Source organism: Eurosta solidaginis, chromosome X (assembly GCF_040869045.1).
Source record: "Eurosta solidaginis isolate ZX-2024a chromosome X, ASM4086904v1, whole genome shotgun sequence".
Taxonomy (NCBI): Eukaryota; Metazoa; Arthropoda; class Insecta; order Diptera; family Tephritidae; genus Eurosta; species Eurosta solidaginis.
Window position 1 is genome coordinate 33,480,650 of NC_090324.1, and position 19,509 is coordinate 33,500,158.

The 19,509-nt window shown below is 43.1% G+C and overlaps 1 protein-coding gene across 26 annotated transcripts in view; it reads left to right on the top strand.

Annotated features, from left to right (window-relative positions):
- Nucleotides 1-19,509, top strand: part of zfh2 (Zn finger homeodomain 2) — a 2,927,436-nt gene that overhangs the window by 2,492,786 nt on the left and 415,141 nt on the right. For 4 of the 26 annotated variants that reach the window (XR_010947790.1, XR_010947791.1, XR_010947798.1 and 1 more), the window contains 2 exons: nt 16,733-16,849; nt 17,468-17,596. The exons of 17 other annotated variants lie outside the window; for them this stretch is intronic. The gene's annotated coding sequence lies outside the window, so the exon portion shown is untranslated. Of the gene's footprint in view, nt 1-16,732; nt 16,861-17,467; nt 17,597-19,509 lie in introns of all 26 variants that reach the window. 5 more of the 26 variants (XR_010947792.1, XR_010947799.1, XR_010947795.1 and 2 more) reach the window with 3 other exon arrangements.

The window sequence follows — 19,509 nt, forward strand, 5'->3', positions numbered from 1 at the left end:
GAACACGCTCACTTTTTAAAAAAAAATTTTTTTAAATTCAAATTTTAACAAAAAATTTAATATCTTTACTGTATATAAGTAAATTAAGTCAAAATTCAACTCCAGTAATGATATGATGCAACAAAATACAAAAATAAAAGAAAATTTCAAAATGGGCGTGGCTCCGCCCATTTTAATTTAGTTTTCTAGAATACTTTTAATGCCATAAGTCGAACAAAAATTTACCAATCCTTCTCAAATTTGGTAGGGGCATAGACTCTATGACGGTAACTGTTCTCTGTGAAAATGGGCGAAATCGGTGAAAGCCACGCCCAGTTTTTATACACAGACCACCGTCTGTCCTTCCGCTCGGCCGTTAACACAATAACTTGAGCAAAAACCGATATATCTTTACTAAACTTAGCCCACGTACTTATCTGAACTCACTTTATCTTGGTATAAAAAATGGCCGAAATCCGACCATAACCACGCCCACTTTATCGATATCGAAAATTACGAAAAATGAAAAAAATGCCATAATTCTATACCAAATACGAAAAAAGGGATGAAACATGGTAACTGGATTGGTTTATTGAAGCAAAATATAACTTTGGAAAAAACTTTGTAAAATGGGTGTGACACCTACCATATTAAGTAGAAGAAAATGAAAAAGTTCTACAAGGCGAAATCAACAGCCCTTGGATTCTTGACAGGAATACTGTTAGTGGTATTGCATATATAAATAAATTAGCAGTACCCGACAGATGATTTTTTGGATCACCTGGTCCACATTTTGGTCGATATCGCGAGAACGCCTTCACATATTCATCTAAGGGCCACTCGCTTTTAAAACCCTCATTAATACCTTTAATTTGATATCCATATCGTATCATTCTAGAGTCACCCCTGGCCCACCCTAATGGCGATATCTCGAAAAGGCGTCCACCTATAGACCTAATGCCCACTCCCTCTTAAAATGCTCAGTAACACCTTTCGTTTGATACTCTTATCGTACAAACATTCTAGAGTCACCCCTGGCCCACCCTAATGGCGATATTTCGAAAAGGCGTCCACCTATAGACCTAATGTCCACTCCCTCTTAAAATGCTCAGTAACACCTTTCGTTTGATACCCATATCCTACAAACATTCTAGAGTCACCCCTGGCCCACCCTAATGGCATATGTCGAAAAGGCGTCCACCTATAGACCTAATGCCCACTCCCTCTTAAAATGCTCAGTAACACCTTTCGTTTGATACCCATATCGTACAAACATTCTAGAGTCAGCCTTGGTCCACCTTTATGGCGATATCTCGAAAAGGCGTCCACCTATATAACTAAGGATTACTCCCTTTTAAAATACTCATTACCATCTTTCATTTGATTCCCATATCGTACAAACACAGTCTAGAGACACCCCTGGTCCACCTTTATGGCGATATCTCGAAACGGCGTCCACCTATAGAACTAAGGATTACTCCCTTTTAAAATACTCATTACCACCTTTCGTTTGATACCCATATCGTACAAACCCATTCTAGAGTCACCCCTGGCCCACCCTAATGGCGATATCTCGAAAAGGCGTCCACCTATAGACCTAATGCCCACTCCCTCTTAAAATGCTCAGTAACACCTTTCGTTTGATACCCATATCGTACAAACATTATAGAGTCACCCCTGGCCCACCCTAATGGCGATATCTCGAAAAGGCGTCCACCTATAGACCTAATGCCCACTCCCTCTTAAAATGCTCAGTAACACCTTTCGTTTGATACCCATATCGTACAAACACATTTCAGAGTCACCCCAGGCCACCCTAATGACGATATCTCGAAAAGGCGTCCACCTATAGACCTCATGCCCACTCCCTCTTAAAATGCTCAGTAACACCTTTCGTTTGATACCCATATCGCACAAATATTCTAGAGTCACCCTTTGTCCACCTTTATGGCGATATCTCGAAAAGGCGTCCACCTATTAACTAAGGATTACTCCCTTTTAAAATACTCATTACCATCTTTCATTTGATTCCCATATCGTACAAACACAGTCTAGAGACACCCCTGGTCCACCTTTATGGCGATATCTCGAAACGGCGTCCACCTATGGAACTAAGGATCACTCCTTTTCAAAATACTCATTAACAGCTTTCATTTCATACCCATATCGTACAAACATATTCTAGAGTCACCCCTGGTCCACCTTTATGGCGATTTCTCGAAAAGGCGTTCACCTATAGAACTAAAGCCCATTCCCTTTTAAAATACTCATTACCACATTTCATTTGATACCCATATCGTACAAACACATTCTAGAGTCACCCCTGGTCCACCTTAATGGCGATATCTCGAAAAGGCGTCCACCGATAGACCTAAGGCCCACTTCCTCTTAAAATGCTCAGTAACACCTTTCGTTTGATACCCATATCGTACAAACAAATTCTAGAGTCAGCCCTGGTCCACCTTTATGGCGATATCCCTAAAGGGCGTCCGTCCATAGAACTATGGCCTACTCTCTCTTAAAATAATCTTTAATACCTTCCATTTGATACACATGTCATACAACCACATTCCAGGGTTACCCTAGGTTCATTTTACCACATGGTGATTTTCCTTATTTTGTCTCCATAACTCTCAACTGAGTATGTAATGTTCGCTTACACCCGAACTTAGCCTTCCTTACTTGTTGTATTTGGTATAGAATTATGGCATTTTTCATTTTTCCTAATTTTTGGATATTGAAAAAGTGGGCGTGGTCATTGTGGAATTTCGGCCATTTTTTACACCAATACAAAGTGAGGTCAGATAAGTACGTGAACTGAGTTTAGTAAAGATATATCGATTTTTGAACAAGTTATCGTGTTAGCGGCCGAGAGGAAGGACAGACGGTCGACTGGGTATAAAAACTGGGCGTGGCTTCAACCGATTTCGCCCTTTTTCACAGAAAACAGTTATCGTCCTAGAATCTAAGCACCTAGCAAATTTCACAAGGATTGGTAAATTTTTGTTCGACTTATGGCATTAAAAGCATCCTAGACAAATTAAATGAAAAAGGGCGGAGCCAGACCCATTTTGAAATTTTCTTTTATTTTTGTATTTTGTTGCACCATATCATTACTGGGGTCGAATGTTGACATAATTTACTTATATACTGTAAAGATATTACATTTTTTGTTAAAACTTGACTTAGAATTTTTTTTTTTAAAGTGGGCGTGATCGTTCTTCGATTCTCCTAATGTTTATTAAACATACATATAGTAATAGGAGTAACGTTCCTGCCAAATTACAGCTTGCAAAACTTTTAAATTACCTTCTTTTAAAAGTGGGCGGTGCCACGCTCATTGTCCAAAATTTTACTAATTTCCTATTCTGCGTCATAAGTTCAACTCACCTACCAAGTTTCATCGTTTTTTCCGTCTTTGGTAATGAATTATCGCACTTTTTCGGTTTTTCGAAATTTTCGATATCGAAAAAGTGGGTGTGGTTATAGTCCGATAACGTTCATTTTAAATAGTGATCTGAGATTAATGCCCAGGAACCTATGAGGTGGGTTTTGTCTAAGGCTGGGGTAACGCTCAGTCAATCCAGAGTCAAGTAAAGGTCCCACAAACCCCTACTGAATAAATACACGATATTTATGTGTTACGAACACACGCACACACGGCTGGAGATATTAGGTGGGCAGCATCTTTCCGTCGCAAGGTGGCGAGGGGGGCGGAGCGGCGGCTAACGGTCGTTGGAGTAGAGGAAGTTCGGTAGGGCGGTTGAACGGTCGGGTAACGGACGGACTGGTACGGCGGTACGGAAGCAGCGGCGGGATAGAAGCAGCGGCTTGACGACGGTAGGATGGCAGGCAGCCAACGGTGGTCGTAGCAGCGGCGGGACGGATGCAGCGGCTTAACGGCGTTAGGGTGGCGAAAGGCCAATGGTCGTCGGAGCAGCGGCGGGACGGATGCAGCGGCTTAACGGAGGTAGGATGGCAAGCGGCCAACGGTCGTCGTAGCGGCAGCGTGACGGATGCAGCAGCTTAACGGCGGTAGGATGGCGAACGACCAACGGTCGTCGTAGCAGCGGCGGGACGGATGCAGCGGCGGTGGGCTACGGAGCGCGTACCAGGGCCTGGACAGCAGCTGCGTGTTCCGGGCGGGATAGGAGGTGCGTACCAGCGGGCTTGTGTTGGTCGGTCGGCTTCGGCAGGATCGGGCTGATCGGACGTCTTCGGCAGGCTCGGTAATCGGCGGGGTCAGTCACCTGCGGGAGAAACTGTGAGGACTCGTTTGTGCTGGTTTCACCGCTGGACACCACCGCCTCCCTATTTACACACTAGTAGAAGGTGCGTAAGGGGGGCGGAGTTGTACCAGCCGTGGCACCGTGGGTCGACCCGTGGGCGGAGGGGAAGTGCACCTTAACGGCACAGCGGTTGCCCCTGTGCACAGGCATCGGCTCACGGCTGAAACCAGAGCTATGGAAAGGGGTCGTGCGGTCGTTCGGGCAGCGGGTCATTCCTTACCAGACCAGGACGATGAAGGGAAAAGTAGCCCAAAGACACCACTCTCGTCGTCCTGGTGCAGCAAGGGGTAACTCGCGCCACGGCCGCACCCTCTTCTCCCTAGCTAACTAGTGGGAGTGGTCTCACCGCTCCGGCCAGCCTATTAAACCAGAGCTGAGGGGGAGGGTGCTTTGGGTCATTGAGGCGGCGGGCCGCTCAAGCACCAAGGTGGGCGACGGAGGGAAAAGTAGTCCGAAGACACCACTCGCGTCGTCAGACCTGGTGGAGGGTGACCCGCGCTATGACGGCGCCCCTGCCACGAAGCCCGAGCTGAGGGGGGAAGGGGGTATTTGGTCATTGAGGCAGCGGGCCGCTCAAGCACCAAGGTGGGCGACGGAGGGAAAAGTAGTCCGAAGACACCACTCGCGACGTCCAGCCCTGGTGGAGAGTGACCGCGCCCCTTCCACTCAGCTAGCTAGCCGAAGTGGTTATTTTGTCTTTAAAAAGACAACCACTCCCGCTGGCTCACCTGTGAGGACTGAATTGCAAAAATGCAAATTTGATGTTTATATGGGTATGATAAGTGTCCACATCTATTGTGGGTGGGGTTAACCGACTAAAAGGGATAAGTATACATATCTATTGAACCAAGCAAGTTAGAATCGAATTTATTTTTGCAGATGATAGGTTTTTATGTGTATATTAATCCACAAGCTGATTTAAGGTTCTATGGCTAACAGTTCAATTTCTACGTTATAGTGGGTGGGGTTAACCGACTAAAAGGGATAAGTATACATATCTATTGTGGGTGGGGTTAACCGACTAAAAGGGATAAGTATACATATCTATTGAACCAAGCAAGATAGAAACGAATTTATTTTTGCAGATGGTAGGTTTTTATGTGTATATTAATCCACAAGCTTATACAAGGTTCTATCGTTAACGGTTCAATTTCTACGTCAAAGTGGATGGGGTTAACCGACTAAAGGGGATAAGTGTCCATATCTATTGTGGGTGGGGTTAACCGACTAAAAGGGATAAGTGTCCATATCTATTGAACCAAGCAAGATAGAATCGATTTTGTTTTTGCAGATGATTGGTTTTTATGTGTATATTAATCCACAAGCTGACCCAAGGTTGTATCGTTAACGGTTCAATTTCTACGTCAAAGTGGATGGGGTTAACCGACTAAAAGGGATAAGTATCCATATCTATTGAACCAAGCAAGATAGAATCGATTTTGTCTTTGCTAATGGTAGGTTTTTATGAGCATATTAATCTACAAGCTGACCCAAGGTTCAATTTCTACGCCAAAGGGGATGGGGTTAACCCACTAAAAGGGATAAGTGTCCATATCTATTGTGGGTGGGGTTAACCGACTAAAAGGGACAAGTGTCCATATCTATTGAACCAAGCAAGATAGAATCGAATTTATTTTTGCAGATGGTAGGTTTTTATGTGTATATTAATCCACAAGGTGATCTAAGCTACCATCGTTAACGGTTCAATTTCTACGTTATAGTGGGTGGGGTTAACCGACTAAAAGGGATAAGTATACATATCTATTGCACCAAGCAAGATAGAATCGAATTTATTTTTGCAGATGGTAGGTTTTTATGTGTATATTAATCCACAAGCTGATACAAGGTTCTATCGTTAAAGGTTCAATTTCTACATCAAAGTAACCGACTAAAAGGGATAAGTGTCCATATTTATTGTGGGTGGGGTTAACCGACTAAAAGGGACAAGTGTCCATATCTATTGAACCAAGCAAGATAGAATCGATTTTGTTTTTGCAGATGGTAGGTTTTTATGTTTGCGGCACTGGTTGATAAGTCAACACACCATTATTGTGATTTTCATTGGTTTGATATCAGTGGTTGTTGACTATGCTATATAAGAATAAGTACAATTGGTTGTTGGTTATGCTATAGAAAAATAAGTACAGGGAGGTTCAGGTTTAAGTGAATAAGGAAATACAGGGGGTTACGTTATTGTAACGCTACGTTACAGTCCCCCTCCCACTCCGGTTGACGGAAAGCTGCGGTGGGGAAAGATGGATCTCCAGGCATGGCCTAGGTCTTATGCCGGTGTGCATGTGGGCGAAGCACTTTATTAATTATTTTTTCTTTTTTTCTCAAAAATATACAGAGTCATTCCACTTATATCTAACAAAGTTTATGTTTTTAATTCATTTGTATAACGTAAGAATAATTACGTTTCATTGTTCTTAAAACTAACAGAGTATATTTCATACAATTCATTGTAATACATAATATTCTTCTTCTTCGTGTCCATCTTCCTCGGGTTGTGATTTCATCATGTCTATCAGGTATTCGGAAAAATGTGGCCCGAAAATAATAGGTCCCCTTCGCGTTTTTGTTCGGTTGGCTGGCCACTGGTACTGCTCCCTCCGTGTGCACCCGCTCTGACGTCGTTTTATTTCCCCGAAGTTTATGCCTGTTGCAGATGCTTTTGGACCGTCTTTTCTGACCATGTTTATTGCAAGTGCCATTTGTGGAATCTCCTAATCCCATATGCGGTGGTCGCTCATGAACGGTGCTAACGCTTTTCCGCCGAACTGCTTCCCATTGTCGGTGAGGAAGGTTTTCCGACAACCAAGTAAGTATATGACCTTTTCTTGTAGCGCTTTGAGCACGCTTGCTCTTTTTGCTTGGCGCGCCGGGATTAACTCCACTCACTTGTAGAATTTTTAGATCATGGCGAGGAGGTAATTGCTTCTTTGCTTGGAACATGGTAGTGGTGGCACGGAGTCGGTGATTACTATTTCCCATGGCCGCGGATATTGCATGGTTGCTAATTATCTCACCGGGCTCTTCTATGTCGCTTTTTATTGTGTAAAATATGTCTGGTGTATGTGTCGGTGTGTCGGTGTTTTGTAACGGGCGGCGGGATAGCGTATTGAATACCGCGTTCGGCGCTGTTTTTTGGTACTCTTTATTGAGGTTGTATTTTTGTATTGCCGGGTAACGGGGGTAGGAGCATTGCTTCAGCGGTCGGTTATGTTTACGAATGGTCGGATGTTCGGCTGTGGTAATTGGGCTAACGGTTTTACTAAATCGCTTCTGATGGTGCGCTGGAAAAGTTTCCTTCTCCGAATTTTGGCCATTGCTCACGTGTTCCCGGCTGGTCATTGCACATAATGTGTCTAACTCGGCTGATCTTCTGGTCAAGTTGGCTTCTAACGGCTGGCCGTCTAGCGTGAGGGTGATTCCCCTTTCCCGTAAAAAGGCCATACCTAAGATCATCCGTTCTGCCAGGTTCGGGATGACGAACATCATTGTGTTGGTCGTTCGTCCTTGGTACGTAATCCTTGCTGTGTAGAAATTCGAACTATAGACAAACGTCTGGTCTGCCAATTGGACAATCCACCTGTTAAGGCCTGGTTTAATGTTGCTTCTCTCCAGGTGATTTCGTATTGACTCATCGACGTATGAAAGGGTGGCGCCGGTGTCCACTAGCGCACGCACGGTCATGCCCTCGATGGTTATCGGTATATAGAAACGGTCATCTACTTGCATTGCGGCAGCGGGATCGCAGGCTGGTGATTCAATAGGCTTCTGTGGCCGCACAAATAATGCTTGGCGACTTCCTCTCACATAACTTGACGGCATCCTGGATGTGTTGTTGTCGGTGGATTGGTTGGTCGAAGGGCATAGGCAGTCTCTGGAGAGGATGTTGTCTTGTCCACACTTGGAACAGAACATTCTCCAGCGGCCCTGCATTGGAAGTGGCGGTGTCCGCGTTCCTTGCAGCGCCAGCAGCACTCCTTGCTATCGTACTCCTTTTGAAGATGATACAGGCTGTGGATCGCCTCTTTGTCCTGTTTCGCTTCCTCGCTTTTTAGCAACTCATATTCCTCCGTTATTTCCAGGAGCTCGTCAATCGTCTTAAACTCGCTGCGCTTGACGAAGAGGCGGTATTCAACGCGTAGGCCATCGTGTATTTGCTCGAGGTGATTCTCCTTGCACATTGTCGGATGCTGGCGGATCAGCGTTTCCAATGCGAGGACGTAGTCCTTGGCTTTTTCTCGGCCTTGTTGCCTGCGTTTTCGTATGGCGTCTTCTAAATATTGAAGATGACGCTTAAGCAGAAACAAAAATTTCACCTCCCTTCGAAAATCGCTCCAGTGTTTGATTTGTTGCTTACGGATGCGGTACCATTGGAGTGCTTTGCCACGCAGCAGTTCCGGCAGCGTTAGGAGGAGCAGGTCGACGGGAACGCGGTAACATTCGGCGAGCTCCTCTATTCTTTCCAGAAATTCGTACAGCAACTCCTCTCCCGAAAAATGCAGACCCAAGTGGCGGACGGTATTCATTAGCTCACTGGTGATCATTTCGTCTCATTTCGGTTGCGCGCGTTCTCTCTCATGCGCATGCGAGAGGGAATTTTGTACCTGGATGGCGGTTATTGACTTGGTCGGTTGTGTTGGGGTGATGTTTAGTGTCGGTGTTGGTAGTTTAACTGGTTTCCCTTCGTCCTCTTCTACTTTCTTCTCCAACTCTTTCATTAGGTCTTCGCTTGATTTCTTCGTGCGTTTTTTTTTGTACGTACGTGCTCAGTGCGCGGCGCAGATCGGCTACGGCTTGACCCTCCACGTGAATCTTATGCTTCTTGCACTCCTCTATCAGCCTCTCCCTTTTCAGTAAGTAGATCCAATTGAGTGAGTCGGCATTCCGCATCGTAACTTCGGGGCCGGTGTGTTTGTTGTTTCTGATGGTGTGTTCGTCGAACCCGCCCCGGCAGTGTTGGTGGCTGTTGTATTTGTTTTTCCACGGTCATCTGCGGAGGAGGGTCCCTGCTCGGGCGCCATTTATGAGGTGGGTTTTGTCTAAGGCTGGGGTAACGCTCAGTCAATCCAGAGTCAAGTAAAGGTCCCACAAACCTCTACTGAATAAATACACGATATTTATGTGATACGAACACACGAACACACGGCTGGAGATATTAGGCGGGCAGCAGCTTTCCGTCGCAAGGTGGCGAGGGGGGGGCGGAGCGGCGGCTAACGGTCGTTGGAGGTTCGGTAGGGCGGTTGAACGGTCGGGTAACGGACGGACTGGTACGGCGGAACGGAAGCAGCAGCTTGACGGCGGTAGGATGGCAGGTGGCCAACGGTCGTAGTAGCAGCGGCGGGATGGATGCAGCAGCTTAACCGCGGGACGGATGCAGCGGCTTAACGGCGGTAGGATGGCAAGCGGCCAACGCTCGTCGTAGCGGCAGCTTGACGGATACAGCAGCTTAACGGCGGTAGGATGGCGAACGGCCAATGGTCGTCGTAGCAGCGGCGGGAGGGATGCAGCGGCTTAACGGCGGTAGGGTGGCGAACAGCCAACGGTCGTCGTAGCAGCGGCGGTGGGCTACGGAGCGCGTACCAGGGCCAGGGAGGGAGGGGAGATAGGCTGGCGACGGGGTTTGCTTGGACAGCGGCTGTGTGTTCCGGGCGGGATAGGAGGGGCGTACCAGCGGGCGTGTGTTGGTCGGTCGGCTTCGGCAGGATCGGGCTGATCGGACGTCTTCGGCAGGCTCGGTAATCGGCGGGTTCAGTCACCTGCGGGAGAAACTGTGAGGACTCGTTAGTGCTGGTTTCACCGCTAGACACCCCCACCTCCCTACTTGCACAATAGTAGAAGGTGCGTAAGGGGGCGGAGTTGTACCAGCCGGGGCACCGTGGGTCGACCCGTGGGCGGAGGGGAAGTGCACCTTAACGGCACAGCGGTAGCCCTTGTGCGCACACATCGGCTCACGGCTGAAACCAGAGCTATGGAGAGGGGTCGTGCGATCGTTCGGGCAGCGGGTCATTCCTTACCAGACCAGGGCTACGGAGGGAAAAGTAGCCCGAATACACCACTCTCGTCGTCCTGGTGCAGCAAGGGGTGACTCGCGCAACAGCCGCACCCTCTTCTCCCTAGCTAACTAGTGGGAGTGGTCCCACCGCTCCGGCCGGCCTATTAAACCAGAGCTGAGGCGGAGGGGTGCTTTGGGTCATTGAGGCGGCGGGCCGCTCAAGCACCAAGGTGGGCGACGGAGGGAAAAGTAGTCCGAAGACACCACCCGCGACGCCCAGCCCTGGTGGAGGGTGACCCGCGCCATGACAGCGCCTCTTCCACTCAGCTAGCTAGCCGAAGTGGTTATTTTGTCTTTAAAAAGACAACCACTCCCGCTGGCTCACCTGTGAAGACTGAATTGCAAAAATGCAAATTCGATGTTTATATGGGTGGTGCCGCAAACTGGTTGAGAAGTCAACACACCATTATTTCGATTTTCATTGGTTTGATATCAGTGGTTGTTGACTATGCTATATAAGAATAAGTACAAGTGGTAGTGCTATAGTGCTAGTACAAGTGCTATAGAAAAATAAGTACAGGGAGGTTCAGGTTTAAGTGAATAAGGAAATACAGGGGGTTACGTTATTGTAACGCTACGTTACAAACCTACATACCAAATTTCATCAAGATACCTCAAAATTTACTCAAGTTATCGTGTTAGCGGACATACGGACGGACGGACATGGCTCAATCAAATTTTTTTTCGATACTGATGATTTTGATATATGGAAGTATATATCTATCTCGATTCCTTTATACCTGTACAACCAACCTTTATCCAATCAAAGTTAATATACTCTGTGAGCTCTGCTCATTTGAGTATAAAAAGTAAGAAAGTCAAACTTCGGTCGAAACCGAACAGTATATACCCAGCAAGGACTGTAGATAAATACTCGGCATGACCTGCCTCCGAAGAGATTTATGCCGAACTTTTCTTCCAATTTCGTCGTGCGTTTTTATTTTATTTTTAATTGGGCTGGACGTAACCTATATATTTTACGCCACCTCCGAACGGCAGCTTCAAGGCAGATTAATTTTCACTGAGAAGCTGGCGTTTTTGCCAAACCACTCCGAGGGGCATACCTGCTCAAAATAAACTTTTCTCTAATTCAAGAAAACGTTCCTTAAATTTTTTCTGTTCCTTTCCATGGGTGTTTTCGTATACATTTGTAGCAGGGATATATTTAATGAGAAATGTTCCGAACATTAAATGATATACTAGCTAGGCCTATGCAAATATTGTTTTCCGAAAGCGGTCTACAATTTACGATCATTGAATGAAAATCATTTTCACTCAAGCAATTACTACGGAACTGTCTAAATAAATAGGTATGGGGTTCGGGTACATTTTATGTTATTCGAAAAAAATGCACCGAGATTAAATTCAAAATTTATAATTTCTTCGGACTTCGGGAGCATGGGGTGCATATGCATATGATCACTTCGCTGCTCGCAAACTTATGTGTCTTTTTGTTATAATTATGTCTGACGTTTCTCTTTGTGTTGTGTTACATTGTGTATGTGTGTAGGTGTGTGTGTGTGGGTGTTATAGAGTTGTATGTTAAATGTTGAGAGTGCATCTGAGGTGAAGGTGTGGATCGTATCCTGGAGTGCTCATTTAAGCATCCCGGACCCCCTAGGCGAATAATTAGCCTAGCAAGCGCTGTAGTTGCTGAAAATTCTCGACTATGTTGCTCAATCCGGTAGCCCGTCGGTGATGCGATCACGGCTGCGTACGCCCACGGTGTTTGACTGAAGGGGGTGTAGTCTTACGGGGATTCTGGTACTGCTGCGGAGCTGGATAGCGTGTTGTATGGCGGCGTCGTGAGGTAGCTGCGGGCGGTTGACGTCTACCGCGTTGCATCTTTTGACGGATCTGTTCCTTTCCAGGTGTTTAAGCTTCAACTTGAGAACACATCAGCAGTTAACAACTGGAATGCTGAAGATAAAGTTGCAGCTTTATTCGTAGCATTGAAGGGGCCAGCAGCCGAAATCCTACAGACTATTCCCGAAGGAGAGCAGAACAACTATTAAACATTGATGGCCGCTGTCGAGAGACGTTCTGGAAGCGAGCATAGAAAACAGATATACCAAATTGAGTTGCAAAATAGTTACCGAAAAGCTAATGAGACTTTGCAAGAATTTGCTTCGGAATTCAGAGTTTTATAAATGGCATACGGGACGTAGAAACGAAGCGAACTGCATACACAAAGTCAAAAAACAAACATTCGCAGAAACGGTGTCACATGCTCTGATTTAGGAAACAGCGTCGCTTCTGTGTAAGCCAGTTTTCAAAACACTCCGTGTGGAAGTAGAAAGGCCAGAGTGGGTAGACGCAATAAGGATCGCAAAAGCGTGGTGAAAGAGTTATCAAATTCTGCAAATGCGGGAAGCTCGGTCACATTGCACGTCATTGCGATCTTGGTCCTGGTAGTTCCAACTTGGGTGGTTGTAAACGCAAAGCTGGAGGAGATGAGCAAGAGCGTTTCAGATGTAAAGAACGAAAACTTGCCCCAGATATTGAATGTCCTCTGATATCTATCTCGCAAATTGGAAGAAACTCGAGCAGTCATGCCGTCAAAGGAAATGTGGATGGCAAGGAGCGTGCACTGATTCTAGATACGGGCGCATCTCATTCCTTAATCCGATCTGACTTGGTCAACAGGAGAGTAAAACCGTTACCTGGAGTAAGGTTGCGTACGGTCACAGGCGAGTATAACCGAGTCAAGGGAGAAGTGGTATGTGAAGTCTTAATTGGGAAGGTCATGGTCCTAAAAAAATTCGTTGTGGTAAAGATCGTTGATTAAGTCATATTTGGAGTGGATTTCTTAGTTGACCATGATATCAGGATCGACATGCAAAGAAGGAATATGCGCTATAAGAACCAGGGTATACCACTTAAATTTAGTTTGGAGAAAGGGTTCAGCAGTAATCGAGTACTGGTGGAGAAGGCTCGACAAAGACCACGAAAGTCTAAAGTAAAGGTTGATGGATCGAATGGGCCAAATAAAGCAAAATAAAAAGTACCTGCGAGAGAAATACTGACATTGACAAAACCAAAGGGTCGCACGAAAACGAAGGAACGAATTTTCCAGAAAGAATGCGAGGGTAGTTTCAAGCCGGGCGCACTACTGATGTGAATCGTGGGAACGATACTGATTATGCGAAGCCAATCTGTCAATCGCAATCTCTGCGAAGTATTTCATTGGCCAAAGAACAGAGTGTGAGGGAACGTCCCAGGATAATGAGTAGTAGGATGAAACACAGGTACGACAAGAACAATAATTCGGAAGGTTTCTTGGAGGGAGATTTGGTACTGCTATACCACCCTCACCGGCAGAAAGGTGTTCCATCCAAAATTCGGTGCAGTTGGAAAGGCCCGTACAAAGTTGTGAAGAAGATTTTTGATACCATCTACCGCATACAAACCATTGGGAAACCACGAAATAGAAGGGTGGTACATTTGGAGATGCTAGCGGCGTTTAGATCGAGAGATTTGTCTAATCGGGACGATCAGATTTAGGTGGAGGGCTGTGTGACGAAAATTAGCAACACTAAGGGAAACTATCATTTCTAAGCCGATGCTAAGCAGTGACTTGTATGCACATAAACAAATCAATCACTATGTCTACACATATGTACGTACACACAGCGGAGAAGAGACGCACAAGCACATGCAGATATCTTATCTGAGATTCTCCCAAACTATGCAATTATAATTGTGCTCACATATATACACGCGCATATGAGAAGCTATACACGTAGTAATTTTATAGCTGATAACGAACTAGTAACTTCTAGAAATGGAAGCGCCTAGAAGATGCGAACGAGAAACTACAGAGTATAAAAAGCAGCAACAGTAGAGGCGCGACAACCAGTTTCATTTAAGACGCTATCTGGCGAGCAATAGTAGTGTTATTGTGAAGAACTTTAATGAAGGCCATTTTGCATTATTGAATAGTGGGGTTATTTATTCAACAGTTTAGTGATTCGAACTTAGTAGAAGGTTGCAAATAAGAGGATCTGCAGTAAATTCGTTACAATATCAAAATGATCCGGGTGAAAAAAGAAATTCATTTAGCCATGTCCGTCCGTCCGTCGGTCCGTCTGACCGTAAACACGATAACTTGAGTAAATTTTGAGCTATCTTAATAAAATTTGGTATGTAGGTTCCTGGGCACTTACCTCAGACCGCTATTTAAAATGAACGAAAACGGACTATAACCACGCCCAATTTTTCGATATCGATAATCTCTAAAAACCGAAAAAGTGCGATAATTCATTACCAAAGACGGATAAAGCGATGAACCTTGGTAGGTGGGTTGAACTGATGACGCAAAATAGAAAATTAGTAAAACTTTGGGCAATGGGCGTGGTACCGCCCACTTTTAAAATAAAGTAATTTAAAAGTTTTCCAGGCTGTAATTTGACAGTCGTTCAGGATGTAAGAAATAAATGTAAGGCGCGATAGCCTCCGAAGAGATCTAAGGCCGAGCTTCTCATCCAATTTTCGTCGTGCTACTCTTGATTTTCCCTACAAATTGGCCGGACGGGACCTACATGTTTTATGCCGACCCCGAACGGCATCTGCAAGGCAGATGAGTTTTCACTGACAGCTTTTCATGGCAGAAATACACTAGGAGTGCTTGCCAAACTCTGCCGAGCGGCGACCCCGCTTAGAAAAATTTTCTTCTAATTGAAAAACCTTATTTCTAAAATTTTGATGTTGCTTTGCCCGTGGCGTGAACCTAGGGCATACGGTGTTGTAGGCGGAGCCCGCTACCATCACACCACGGCGGCCGCCGTCGTTCAGGATGATGAAATTTGGCACGAACGTTACTCCTATTACTATATGTGTGCTAAACAAAAATTTGCAAAATCGGATGACGAACACGCCCAATCTTTTAAAAAAAAGTATTTAAAGTCAAATTTTAACAAAAATTTTAATATTTTTACAGTATATAAGTAAATTTTGTTAACATTCATCTCCAGTAATGATATGGCGCAACAAAATACAAAATTAAAAGAAACTTTGAAAATGGGCATGGCTCCGCCCTTTTTCATTTACTTTGTCTAGAATATTTTTAATGCCATAAGTCGAACAAAAATTTACCAATCCTTGTGAAATTTGGTAAAGGCATAGGTTATATGACGATATTGTTTTCTGTGAAAATGGGCGAAATCGGTTGAAGCCACGCCCAGTTTTTATACACAGTCGACCGTCTGTCCTTCCGCTCGGCCGCTAATACGATAACTTGAGCAAAAATCGATATATCTTTACTAAACTTAGTTCACGTACTTATCTGCATTCACTTTATCTTGGTATTTTAAATGGGTGAAATCCGACTATGACTATTCCCACTTTTTCGATATTGAAAATTACGAAAAATGAAAAAAATGCCATAATTTTATACCAAATACGAAAAAAGGGATGAAAAATTGTGATTGGATTGGTTTTTTGACGCAAAATATAGCTTTAGAAAAAACTTTGTAAAATGGGTGTGACACCTACCATATTAAGTAGAAAAAAATGAAAAAGTTCTGCAGGTCGATATCAAAACCCTTGGAGTCCTGGCAGAAATCCTGTTCGTGGTTTTACATATATAAATAAATTAGCGGTACCCAACAGATGCTGTTCTGGGTCACCCTGGTCCACATTTTGGTCAATATCTCGAAAACGCCTTCATATATACAACTTAGGGATACTCCTTTTAAAATACTCATTAACACCTTTCATTTGATACCCATGTCGTACAAACACATTATAGAGTTACCCGTGGTCCACCTTTATGGAGATATCTCGAAAAGGCGTCCACCCATAGAGCTAAGGCCCACTCCCTTTTAAAATACTCATTAACACCTTTCATTTGATATCCATATCGTACAAACACATTATAGAGTCACCCCTTGTCCACCTTTGTTGCGATATCTCGAAAAGGCGTACACCTATAGAACTAAGACCCACTCCCTTTTAAAATACTCTTTAACACCTTTCATTTAATACCCATATCGTACAAATACATCCTAGATTCACCCTCCTCCACCTTTATGGCGATTTCTAGAAAAAGCGTCCACCTATAAAACTATGGCCCACTCCTTTTAAAATAATCTTTAATATCTTCCATTTGATACCCATGTCATACAAACACATTCGAGGGTTACCCTAGGTTCATTTTTCCTACATTGTTATTTTCCCTTATTTTGTCTCCAAAGCTCTCAGCTGAGTATGTAATGTTCGGTTACACCCGAACTTAGCCTTCCTTGCTTGTGGTAAATGCTTTTGTTATATTATTTTTATATATCAATTATATTTTAACGGCTTAGTTTCCTTCGCTTCAAAAAACGCTTAATCTACAATGTATACTTTTTATTTATTGTTAATTTTTTGAGACATATTTTAATTTGCTTTTCATTTTTAGTAAATTGGTATGTTGCTGTTCATGAACTGCTGTGTAATCTGATTGTCGATGCATTCACCGCTGTGTCAACTAAACCCAGTGTTTAAATATTTTTTCATCAATATATTATCTAAAAAGGTATAAATAGTGTAACTAAATATTTTGTATCGGCGCTGCCCAAAATAACATAGTTATACAAATATTTTCCGTACTGTTCAGAAGAGCAAAAAACACCTTTTTCATAGCACCCAGCCACATTTGATAACATATTTTCAGAGTTCTTAACCAAAATAAATATCGGGATATATGGGTAATAAATAGTAAGGTGTAAAATTTTATCTATTTACATACAGCGTCCCTTTTAATATTCTTGATAAACTTATTTGTTGATAATCTGTATTACCTATTGCCACAAAAAATTTTTGGTTGTTATACAAATTAAAAAATTCCAAGATTAAGCGAAAAATCAAAACTAAAACGTCTTTACTAAGATATTATTGTAAATTATTTGTTGATGTTGGAGATTTGTAATGAAAATGACGGCTGTTATGTTTGCAAGGTTGTATGTAAAGTTCGGTTACACCCGAACTTAGCCTTCCTTACTTGTGTGAATGCTTTTGTTATATTATTTTTATATATCAATTATATTTTAACGGCTTAATTTTCTTCGCTTCAAAAAACGCTTAATCTTCAATGTATACATTTTATTTATTGTTAATTTTTTGAGACTTATTTTAATTTGCTTTTCATTTTTAGTAAACTGTTATGTTGCTGTTCATGAAATGCTGTGTAATTCTGATTGTCGATGCATTCACCGCTGTGTCAACTAAACCCAGTGTTTAAATATTTTTTCATCAATATATTCTATAAAAAGGTATAAATAGTGTAAGTAAATATTTTGTATCGGCGCTGCCCGAAATAACATAGTTATACAAATATTTTCCGTACTGTTCAGAAGAGCAAAAAACACCTTTTTCAGACCACCAAGCCACATTTGATAACATATTTTCAGAGTTCTTAACCAAAATAAATATCGGGATATATGGGTAAGGTCTAAAATTTTATCCATTTACACACGCTGTATGTCCCTAGTAATATTCTTGATAAACTTATTTGTTGATAATCTGTATCACCTATTGCCAAAAAAAAATTTTTGGTTGTTATACAAATTAAAAAATGTCAAGATTTAGTGAAAAATCAAAACTAAAACGTCTTTACTAAGATATTCTTGTAAATGACTTGTTGATGTTGGAGATTTCTAATGAAAATGACGGCTGTTATGTTTGCAAGGTTGCATTCCTTTGAGTTTACCGCGTTTGCACCATGAAATGTGAGCGTAAATTTATACAAATAGCGTAAATGATTTTCCATACAAAATTTGACATTCGTTTACACACTAGATAAATTTATACGTTTACACTCTTTATAAGACATTTATAAGATTAAATGAGCCCCCTAGTACTAAACTTATGTGGGAAAATTCCAGCATGTAGACCAAAATCAACTTCAATTTTAAGATTTGAAAATATCCCCTTTGGTAAGGCGAAAGCTACCCCTTTCAGAAATATAAACTTTTTGAAATCAGTTTATGGCTTACAAACTCTTTATGATATACAGGTTTAATAAACTTGGATGTGACACAAATAAAAAAAATGCTTATTATCTTATTTCAAAAGTTAAGAAAAAAAGTAAGAAAGTCAAACTTCGGTCGAAACCGAACATTATATACCCAGCATGGACTGTAGATAAATACTTGGCATGGCTTGCCTCCGAAGAGATTTAGGCCGAACTTTTCTTCCAATTTCGTCGTTTTCTTTTTATTTTATTTTTAATTGGGCTGGACGTAACCTATATATTTTACGCCACCTCCGAACGGCAGCTTCAAGGCAGATTAATTTTCACTGAGAAACTTTTCAGAGATACACTCGGTGTTTTTGCCAAACCAGTCCGAAAGGGGCATACCTGCTCAAAATAAACTTTTGTCTAATTCAAGAAAACGTTCCTTAAATATTTTCAGTTGCTTTCCATGGGTGTTTTCGTATACATTTATAGCAGGGATATATTTAATATGAAATGTTCCGAACATTAAATGATATAATAATTAGGGCTATGCAAATATTGTTTTCCGAAAGCGGTGTACAATTTACGATCAGTGAATGAAAATCATTTTCAGTCAAGCGATTACTACGTAACTTTCTAAATAAATAGGTATGGGGTTCGGGTACATTATATGTCACTTCAAGGAACGTTGGGGCGGCGCACAGCACTTAGTACCTACGCTTAACTGAACCTTCGAAAAAAAATGCACCGAGATTAAACTCAATGCGGGGATGGGGTGTATATGCGGGTGATCACTTCGCTGCTCGCAAACTTATGTGTCTTTTTGGCTATAATTATATCTGACGTTTGTTTTTGTGTTGTGTTACATTGTGTATGTGTGTAGGTGTGTGTGCGTGGGTGTGGGTGTTACAGAGTTGTATGTTAAATGTTTCGTGTGAACTGGAGTGCTCATTTAAGCATCCTGGCCCCCCTAGGCGAATAATTAGCCTAGCAAGCGCTGTAGTTGCTGAAAATTCTCGACTATGTTGCTCAGTCCGGAGGCGCGTCGGTGATGCGTGGTCGAGTCTGACGGGGATTCTGGTACTGCGGCGGAGCTGGATAGAATGTTGTATGGCGGCGGCGTGAGGTAGCTACGGGCGGTTGACGTCTACCGCGTTGCTATCCAAGCTGGAGTCGGTTGCCGTCGAACGGTTCGGCTAGCTCGGAGGCTGCCAATTGGATGGTGATGGAAGAGGGTG